The following is a 10,164-nucleotide window of genomic DNA, read 5'->3' as shown; positions in this document are numbered from 1 at the left end:
CTGCATTTTGGTGACCCTCTGTGACCCTCTGTGTCTCACTAAAAATCAAGTTTTTTGCATGAGTCCCTTGCTTTAAGACTAGGACCTAAATGTTACAGTGCTTTAATCAGCAATTGAAGTTCTTTTTTTTTTTTTCCCCCCTCTAAAATAGTGATATCATGCAGCTGAAATGCTTTGGGGAATTACACCTAAAATGTTCCTCCAACTTTCTTCACAAAAATTTTCCATTCAACAACAGAAAGTCCTCTTCTCTAGGCACCCATTATATGGTGAAAGTATTCTAACAGCTCTCTAACAGTGACAGAATCCTGCATCCTCCATGATAAACTAATTTGTTCCTGTGAGTGTACATATGTGAAAAGGGAAGGATGGAAAAAATCTGTTTTTCATTTTTCTGAAAGCAAGAAATAGCATCAAATGAATATTTACTCGAAATCTTCATGCTTTCTTCCTTAAAAGCACTGTTATTACAGTACATGAATAATATGTAGCTTGGCTGTGACAGGGATACTTTATTATTATTGAGCAATGGGGACGGCTCTACCAACACAGACAATCTTAAAACATTTTGAAAGGTCTTGTGAAGCTGGGGGAGGAATTTTAGAAGGGGCCTCTTGTTCCTTGGAATAAATTCAGATTACATTGTTTTCATGTCACTTCACACTAGAAGTGAGCAAAATGTTTTGCTCAAGTAAGCAAAACAAGAGGCTAACTCATACTTGTGCACAAAAAAGAATCTATGGAGTAGTATGGCTCATGTGCTGAACTTGAATCAACAGAGGCAAGCTGCTATGAAAAGGAAAACATATAAACAGAACTCTATATCCAAAACATGCAAAGTAACCCCTCCTCTCTACGCAGCGATAATAAGGCTTCAGTTAGAATATTTTGTTCAGGTCTGTGTTTTGCTCTCCAACACAGACAGGGGACTGGCTGAAAAGCGTGTAGAGGAGAGCAGCAACAGTGATTTGAAGTCTGGAAACCATAATCTGTGAGGAAAGAATAAGTGAATTGGAATTTTTTGTCTTAAAGAAGAGAAGACTCAAGGAATATAGTGTGAGGAAGGAATTTGGTAAATAAACTATTAGCAAAGAGGAAGGGAATAATGTGTTTTCCTTGTTTGTTGTAGATGGAATAAAAAATATTAGCCTTACATTGCAAAAAGGAAGAGTTATATTAGATATTTAGAAAAACTTCTAGGAGTAAGAATAGTGAAGACTTGGAATAAAGCCTTGGGGAACTGTGAATTTGAAATAATTTAAGTTCTTTAAAAACAGGTTTAACAAGTGTCTGTCCAGATATACATAGCTGATTCTATCTTAAAGCAGAAGTCCCTATTACCCCTGTGATTCTATGCTTACTTACAATGCAAATTTTAGGCACAGTGAATGAATATGTGAATTTGCATCAGATAAATGGTATTAGACCTTTTTTTTTTTAAACTGAAACATTTACTTAAGGAATATGTTAGATGTAGAGTCTAAAAATAATAAGTTGAATTTTAATTTAGATTTCAAATTACTCAATTTACTTAAAAATATATTACTCATTTTTGTTTCCAATAAAGCTGTTCATTTGATATGAAAATTAATTTGATTAAAATAAACAATGATTAGGGTGAATTTTTGTTCAAATTTTGTTTTGCAGAGTTATAGGAAAACCAATTATTCAGTCAGATCTATTTCACACAGACTATTAACTCTCCACCTGTTTGTTAGTTCACCAGGCAATTAAACCAGCTAGTGCCTCTGTGTGCGTGTGTGAAGAGCAGGATGAGCTTTATAAAGTTTTATTGTGAGACAGTGGTCAGAGGATTTGGGTCATCACAGTATTGTTTTATGCTACAGCAGTGGTCTGTGCCTTTGCCTGTGAAGTCCAGCCTGGCTCATTGTAGCCCTACTATTTATTGTTCATCCCACTGTATTCCTGCTTCCTCCAGCTGGTTCTTTTTCCAGAATGTCAGACAGTATTTTGTGCAAGGCCAATCCACTCCAGTAGCTGTGGGAAGAACCCTGCATCAGCTTGATAAGGTTATTTCCTCTTTCCAGCAAAGCATGAAGGGGACTTGGGTTTCTGGGAAGGAACATTTGACAGTGAGAGCTGAGCTGGGGTAGAAAAGCAGTACCCCATAGGATGGAAAGAAAGAAGCGGGTCTCAGCTCTGTCTTGCACTGACGGCTACTCAGATTGTAGAAGTTCTGCAAGAGATAGGTCTTAGCCTGACTGAGGAGGTCAAGGAATGGATGGTTACTGTGAGAAAGAAAGATTCCTACTTTCAGCCTTCCAAAATAGCTCTGTCCTTTTGTCCTTTGAAATAAGGTTGTAACTATCGATATTGTGATACTTTGGGAGGGTCCTTTGAAGATTGAGTCTGTACCTACCATTACTAGTATGCAGCTAACATGCAAGAGTCATGAGTCCATGGAGGGAAAGTAAACAACGGGGGCAAGATTTGAAGCCACTTAATATGTTTGTTTAGTGTGTACACTATGGATGTGGCCCTAAGTCTAACAAATAGCAATAAAGTTGTTTTTGAGATTGGAATGGGCTCAAGTTATCTTCTCTTATGCTTCTACAATTCCAGTTATTTCATGGGAGTCATCCTGGAGAAACAGGAAAGATAATTTGGTTCTTTCTCTTTTGTGGCTAACTTTTTTTTCTGTAGTACATGCTGAAGATTCATAGAACTATTGTCAGGGGTGCCATATGAAGATCATTCTATAAATAATACTAATCTTTCCCTCTTAGATTGCTCTTCTCCATAAGTGAGATGTGAATTTCATTATATGATTTCAGAATGGAGTTAATTACATGCTCTTGTTGAATAAACACTTTGGTTTGTTTTGATTCTGCTGCCTTCAAAACTATGTGGATGCAGCCACGGAGTCTGACCAGTTGGGTTAGGTTTCAAATTAACTGCTCACGAATAATTACCTTCTATGGATCTATTTGTATGGACAAAAGGACTGGAAATGCATCTACACATTGTTCTTCTACCCATTTTCCCTTCTGATTCAACTGATCTCCCAAGAGAAGCACAGTAAGAGTCTGCCTTATTTCCACATCCATCTATGGAGTGGTAAACCTGCCAAATTCCTCTTTTTTCCAGTCTAGATAATCTTAGGGATAGTATAGTAATGTAGTTAAATGGCTGGAGTTCTCATACATATCAAGTAGAAACAGACTATAGAAGAGCTGATCAAAAAGGAGGTTTCCGAGGTTTTGCACTTTTTTCCAGAGAAGTGTAACAACACCCAAGAGTGATTCTTCAGCAGGTAAAATACAGGTAAAATCTGTTTAATCACTTCTGCAAGTCTCTCCCCTCTTTTTCCATGAGCTCTGGAGAGATCTGGTCAAAGATAAGTTCCTATCGGCACAGAAACTCCAGGGAGACAGTTTATGTGTTTGGACTTAGAGCAATGCTAAAGACTGCTCTGTTCCTTGGTATGTTTGTTCGGAGGAGAGATCCAGATTCTGAAGGAGTCCACTTCCTTCCAGAAGGGATTTAATAAAGATTTCTTTTAATGAAGATTACTGTCCAGGGATCCATGAAAAGGCAAGAGCTGTTGTCCCCTGCTGGATTTAAAATGTTGATAGAGAAAATTTCAATTTGGACATTCAAGTGGGAATGGAACAAAAGTCATGAACCATTGGGAATATTTATGGAGCCTCTCTAAAACAGGATAAATAAAAAGAAACAAAGTGATCTTTTTCTAGATCTCAAATAAGTTGTCTAAAGCTAGGGGATTTAAGTGTTTCTTTCCTTGTTCTGACTTCTGTGCTAACTATTTACTGTCTGGATGTAAACGGCACAAACAAAAATATATAGTCTGTTTCCATAGGCTTTTATGCTGAGAATGTAAAAAAAAAAAGAGATTGGAGGATAACAGAAGGGTCAAAGGGTTGTACAATGAAAGGTTTTTTCTTAGTGTTTCTGGATGTTGCATGATTATTATCTTACCATCTCTGAGAATGTTTTCCATGTTTACCTTACTATTTAGAGTATTATAATGTAATTGAAGTGACACATGTATGAGTCGAATAAGTCTTAAAAAGCCTCTCCTAGCCACTGCTGAGGTTAGTAGAAATATTTCCACTTCAGACACAGCAAGATTGGATTGCAGCAGAATTAAGAAAGGCAAGATGGCAAGTATATTTTACAAATGTTCAAGTTTGGTTCAGATGTTCAAGTTCAGTTTAGATTCTGCTGCACTTTATTTTTATGAAGAGAGTATTTTTTAAATAGCTGATTAACTTGCAGGCACACAACAATTAAACATTGGAAAGGACTCATAATTTGCTTAAGTCCCTGAGCTCAGAACATTTGTTTAAGGTCTGAAGCAAACCAACATTTTTCAGAATGATTATGTCAAAGTCGGTGATTCAATTTCCTTTGGAAAAGTAATAATTAAAGTTGCAGCTGCAATGAGATATATAACCACTGCCTTTTATAAGCAGGTAGGCCAGCCTGATCCAATTTCCTTAGACATTTTTCCATTGACTTCAGACCCATAAGAGCTGTTGGGAGCTACCCAAGCAGGCTTGACAGCAAATTCTTGTTCAAACCAGATTCATAGAAACTCCAGCCACTAAAACTGTATCAAGCATATTAAGTTCAGAAAATTGCAACATCAGAATGAACTCTGTCACTCACTGATCTTAAACTATTGACTAGACAATTTGGAAAACTGATTATATCTTTTTCATGGGAGACTTGCCTAGATTAAGATGGACTAGATGCATAGTTTGTAACATTTGTAAGGTTTTAATATCCTCAATGATTTTCCCACTCAGAGGTGATGTTAGGAGGTTTTTTCCCAGGAAGGCAGCTCAGATTGATCAGGTATCTGCATTAGATACCGTGAAACTGGCAGGGTTCAAAGACATTACTGATATTCTGAGAGTAAGAACAAGACAAACAAAATGCCTATTATCTTGTTAAAGGTTTTATTCTCAAAACCTGTGACAGGCTTCACACAGTAGTTACATCACAGAATCACTAAGGTTGGAAAAGACCCCACAGTATTCTCCTAGAGAAGCTGGCGGCTCGTGGTTTAGACAGGTACGCTCTTCGCTGGGTAAAAAACTGGCTGGATGGCCGAGCCCAGAGAGTTGTAGTGAATGGGGTGAAATCCAGCTGGCGGCCGGTCACAAGCGGAGTCCCCCAGGGCTCAGTTTTGGGACCGGTCTTGTTTAATGTCTTCATTGATGATCTGGATGAGGGGATAGAGTGCTCCCTCAGCAAGTTTGCAGACGACACCAAGTTGGGAGGGAGTGTTGATCTGCTGGAGGGTAGGAAGGCTCTGCAGAGGGATCTGGACAGGCTGGATCGATGGGCTGAGGCCAACCGGATGAAGTTCAATAAGGCCAAGTGCCGGGTTCTACACTTTGGCCACTACAACCCCAGGCAACGCTACAGGCTTGGGGACGAGTGTCTGGAAAGCTCCCCCGCAGAAAAGGACCTGGGGGTGTTGATCGACAGCCGGCTGAATATGAGCCAGCAGTGTGCCCAGGTGGCCAAGAAGGCCAACGGCATCCTGGCCTGTATCAGAAATGGTGTGGCCAGCAGGAGCAGGGAGGTGATCATGCCTCTGTACTCGGCTCTGGTAAGGCCGCACCTCAAATCCTGTGTTCAGTTTTGGGCCCCTCACTACAAGAAAGACATTGAGGTGCTGGAGCGTGTCCAGAGAAGGGCAACGAAGCTGGTGAGGGGTCTGGAGCACAAGTCTTATGAGGAGCGGCTGAGGGAGCTGGGGTTGTTTAGCCTGGAGAAGAGGAGGCTGAGGGGAGACCTCATCGCTCTCTACAACTACCTGAAAGGGGGTTGCAGAGAGGTGGGTGTTGGTCTCTTCTCCCAAGTGATAGGACAAGAGGAAATGGCCTCAAGTTACGACAGGGGAGGTTCAGGCTAGACATTAGGAAAAAGTTCTTTACTGAGAGAGTAGTGAAACATTGGAATAGGCTGCCCAGGGAGGTGGTAGAGTCACCCTCCCTGGAGGTATTCAAGGAGCGTGTGGATGTGGCATTGTGGCATGTAGCTTGATGGACATGGTGCTGTGTGGTGTTGGGTGGGTTGGTTTTTGGTGTGTTGTGGCTTGTTGTTGTTGTGTGGTGGTTGGCTTTTTTTTTTTTTTTTTTCAGGTTGGACTTGATGATCTTACAGGTCTTTTCCAACCGTAGTGATTCTGTGATAAGATCATCAAGTCCAACCATCAATCCAACACCACCATGCCCACTAAACCATGTCCCACAATGCCACGTCCACGCGTTCCTTGAACACCTCCAGTGATGGTGACTCCACCACTTCCCTGGGCAGCCTGTTCCAGTGCTTCACCATGTAAGCCTTTCTTCCTCTGGTGGGTTAAATATTGGGTAAAAAGTCAATATACTTTGTTATGCTACTTTTCTGTACTTTTTAATAGCGGCTATAAGCAAGCCGAGCAGCATCCTCCCCCGACAGTGCTTATTTAAAAAGGCCTTTAATACTCTGTTTGGTGTTTTTTGAAAAGTAAAACAGCAAAACCATGGATTTTTGACATATTTTACATATACTACTGTAAATATGCTAGGTGGGTGGACAATTCTGTTGGAAATGTATCCTTCTGCATTTTAGTGCACTTACAGGCACCCAAACTACCACATGAATGCTCTGTTGGAAATGTAAACAAACCATTTTCAGCACTTCAGTAAGGCTGGTGTCTTAGAGTACACTTCCCACAGTTTGTCTTTATTCTAGCTACAAGCTCTATTTGCTCTGGAACAGCTGGGTGGGCATGTGCAAGGCACCAACAGAGAGAGGTAAGAAAGCTGCAAATAAAGTTTTGGGGGACAACTTCTCAGAATCATTTTCCAGTGGCCGAGTAGGTGTTTTACCACTTGCTTTCATGAAAATTAGATCATGCTGTGGTAAGACAGTCTTGCCTGAAAATCAGTGGCAGAATAACCTTTTATCCTCTTTTGTTTAAGCTATGCAAACATAGCTTGTGAATTTGCACACTCAACTCATTTTTGTGAACATAAATAGATCTGCTCTATCTGGGGCTGCAAAATTGTGATGCATATGTAAATTGTGACTGATGTATGTAGAGCCTGGCATGGACAACAAGCACACAGCAAGTTGGACTTGTGTGCTTACTAGGGCTTAAATTTGACCCTGAATTAAAAACCTGTTAGACGTGGAACAATTAATGGAAAACACTAACACTTTCTATTGCACTGGAAAAAATATTTTTGTTTTGGATGGTTTTGCACATGCCAAAAAAAGCATGGAGGATATGTTGCTCTGGTTGCTACAAATAGTAGCAACCATGGTTGGACTTGATCTTACAGGTCTTTTTCAACCTTAGTGATTCTGTGATTCTGTGAAGTAAAATATTCTGCTTTAATTTTAAAAAGGTTAAGTAACCTTGCAAAATTTACAGATCAGCAAACACTGGCTGTGCCTTGGAATTACCCTGAGGCCATATGGTTGGATGAGAGCTAGTACAGGTTCAGGAGAGATTATGAGCTTGGACAGGAAAAGACACTGTATAGGATTTTCTGTGTGTTTACAGAGATTGTCCAGCAGTCCCTTTGGGCATCCCAAAGGAACTGTACCTCTCATGTGAAACCAGGGAAGGAATAAATCATTTTTGTAAATTCTGTTGGGATTTAGACATAGGTTTGATACTTCAAAAACGTGTAGTGAAGAAGGTGCTTATAGAAGACTTCAGGCAACTTGGACATGCCAATACTGAAAACTAAGCTTGAACTTTTTCCAGGATTAGGTAGTAAAGGAAGGAAAGAGGTGAGGAAGGGATCTAAGTACCTGAATTTTCTTGTAACTCTCATCCCAAGTGTTTGCCTGGGCTCTCAGGGAAGGGGACAGATTTTCGTGTTGAGCCGAGTCCATACTTTCCCTTACAGGGGGAGCTGGAGTAGGATGACAAGCATGAGTATGGAAGATAAAAATGAAGTATTAGGAGTTTGATAATCTGAAAGACAATGTAACTGTTCTACAAGTCAAGCAGCTGTGTGAAATGTTGATGCTAATTAGAGGGGAGAAATAATTAGAAGGGGAGCAGGGATATGAAACCAGTTCAATAAATTTAGCTCTATATCAGGCAGTGGTGTTGGAATGTACTACCTCTCAAATGAAAGCAGCATTCTGAAGGTGTCATTAAGGAATAAAAGAATTAATGCAAGGGTGAAATCAACTCAGGTCGCTATGCAAGGAGCTCTCAGAAAGGGGCCTTCTTATACCATCAGGACTTTGCCTGAACATTGAACTCCTTCTGCCGCACCCAGTAGTCCAGGTGGGACTTGAGCCAATGCTATCTTGCACTGCAGCTATTGAGCAAAGTCCTCCAAGAATGTCCTAGTCTCCCAGATGGATCAGGTTTGCTGTGAGATACAAAGCGACTGCGAAGAAAAGAAAGAGAAAGGGAGAGAGAGGAAAGACCTATTACCTTTTCCCTGTTCCCTCACCTAGAAGCTGCTTTGGTACTGCTTCAAAACTCATCACAAAGTTACTTGGTCTGATATATTTGCAATAACAAAATTCAAGGGGTTTTTTTGTACTTAGAAACCTTAAGTAAATCTGAGGCAGCTGAAAAGGGGATAGGACACTTTTGAAACTGCTTTTAAATTTATTTTCTGAAAACTGTGTGTTGGTATAAAATTGTTTCTGTATTACCTCTGACCACTTTTGTATCAAATTGAAAGGTTTCCTGTTGAACTGAGATATGCTGCTGTTTTTTTATTTTTACTGAGCTTTTATTGGCAATGCAGTTAAATACAAAGCAGTTGGTTATTACGTCAAAGTAATTCAGCTGAGTCATCATTCAGGAGAGCCTGCAAAGCCTGCGGAAAAAAAGAGTACAACTAACACTATATGCATTGATTTTTAAGTTGTAAATACTGCTATGAACCTTAAATATATAATTCCTTAATTTTTGGCAGACAATTTATTAACTAGTATTAGATGCAAAGTTAACAGTCTTCATCGTGGTCCCATTTAACTACCATCTAAATCATGAAAGAGAAGTTATGTTGTACTTCTTTGAGAAATTAAGGACAAACAGCAAACGGATGTTAGTGGTAGACTGTAGTATCTATTTTAGTCTGCAACTATTCTGTAGTATCTATTTATAATAATATCTTTAGTATAATTCCAGATCAAAGTTCAAACTGCTGTTTCCATATTTGTTCAGTAAAGGTGTAAAGGGGTGAAGTCTGCTAGGAAAGCAAGAGGGTGGTGATACAACAAGCTATCACAGGCAGACTGAGTTACAGATGTACATTGTTTACAGTGCTAAAGTGTATGTGCTTACCTCATCTGAGATATGAGAAAATATGAAGTTACATATTCCTCAGTGAAAACTATGTAAGCTTCCTTCTTTGCATTTATTACAGTGTAACAGCATACATGTGGTTAACAAGTGGAACAGCTGTTGTGCATAGCTAATAACTGATACATTTGTACCTGTAACTGTGCAATGAAGGCATCCTTATTATGAGGAATCTGCTCCAAAGACCTTCTAACTTTAGCAGATTTGGGAGCAGAATGTAAATTATTGATTTCCTCTTTAATTTTTTAAAGACTGCTTTAAAAATTGCTCACCCATTCATTTTCTGTTGGACAAAATCATATCTGTAGCAATAAGTATTTGACAATCAACAGATACTTTAAAAAATTAATCAATGTTTTCTGTTTTAAAATGCCATATTTATTTAATAAAATATTGAGGTACACAAACCTTTACATTTTCATATGTGTATTTAGACATAAACCCTTGGTTTTTGTTCTTAGTAAATTAACATCTCAGCTATTTTTGTTTCTAAGACAGCATCACCTCAGAACGTTTGCATCACTTTCAAAATGAAATGTGATTTGTAGCACGAGCAGCGCTTTACACATTTCCTTCTTAACATTGAATGTCAGCGCCTGGAGTTTCTACATGAAGAATGCATTTTGCTAACGTTAATGCCTTTTGCATTTTGCTGCTTGAACAAAATGCCACCAGCCGTGACACCCCTCAATTCGTGTGAGAGAGCGCCATCTGGTGGTGTAATTTATACTCTCCTGAGAAATGACGATGCTATCGCTACCATGAAACGCGAAATGGATGGGGAGGGAAACCCGTTTCGCATATAATGCGATCAAGTAGAACTGAAATTTGTAAGA

Source organism: Gavia stellata, chromosome 5 (assembly GCF_030936135.1).
Source record: "Gavia stellata isolate bGavSte3 chromosome 5, bGavSte3.hap2, whole genome shotgun sequence".
Lineage (NCBI taxonomy): Eukaryota > Metazoa > Chordata > Aves > Gaviiformes > Gaviidae > Gavia > Gavia stellata.
The sequence above is the reverse complement of the archived record's forward strand: the minus strand, read 5'-3'. Positions refer to the sequence as shown.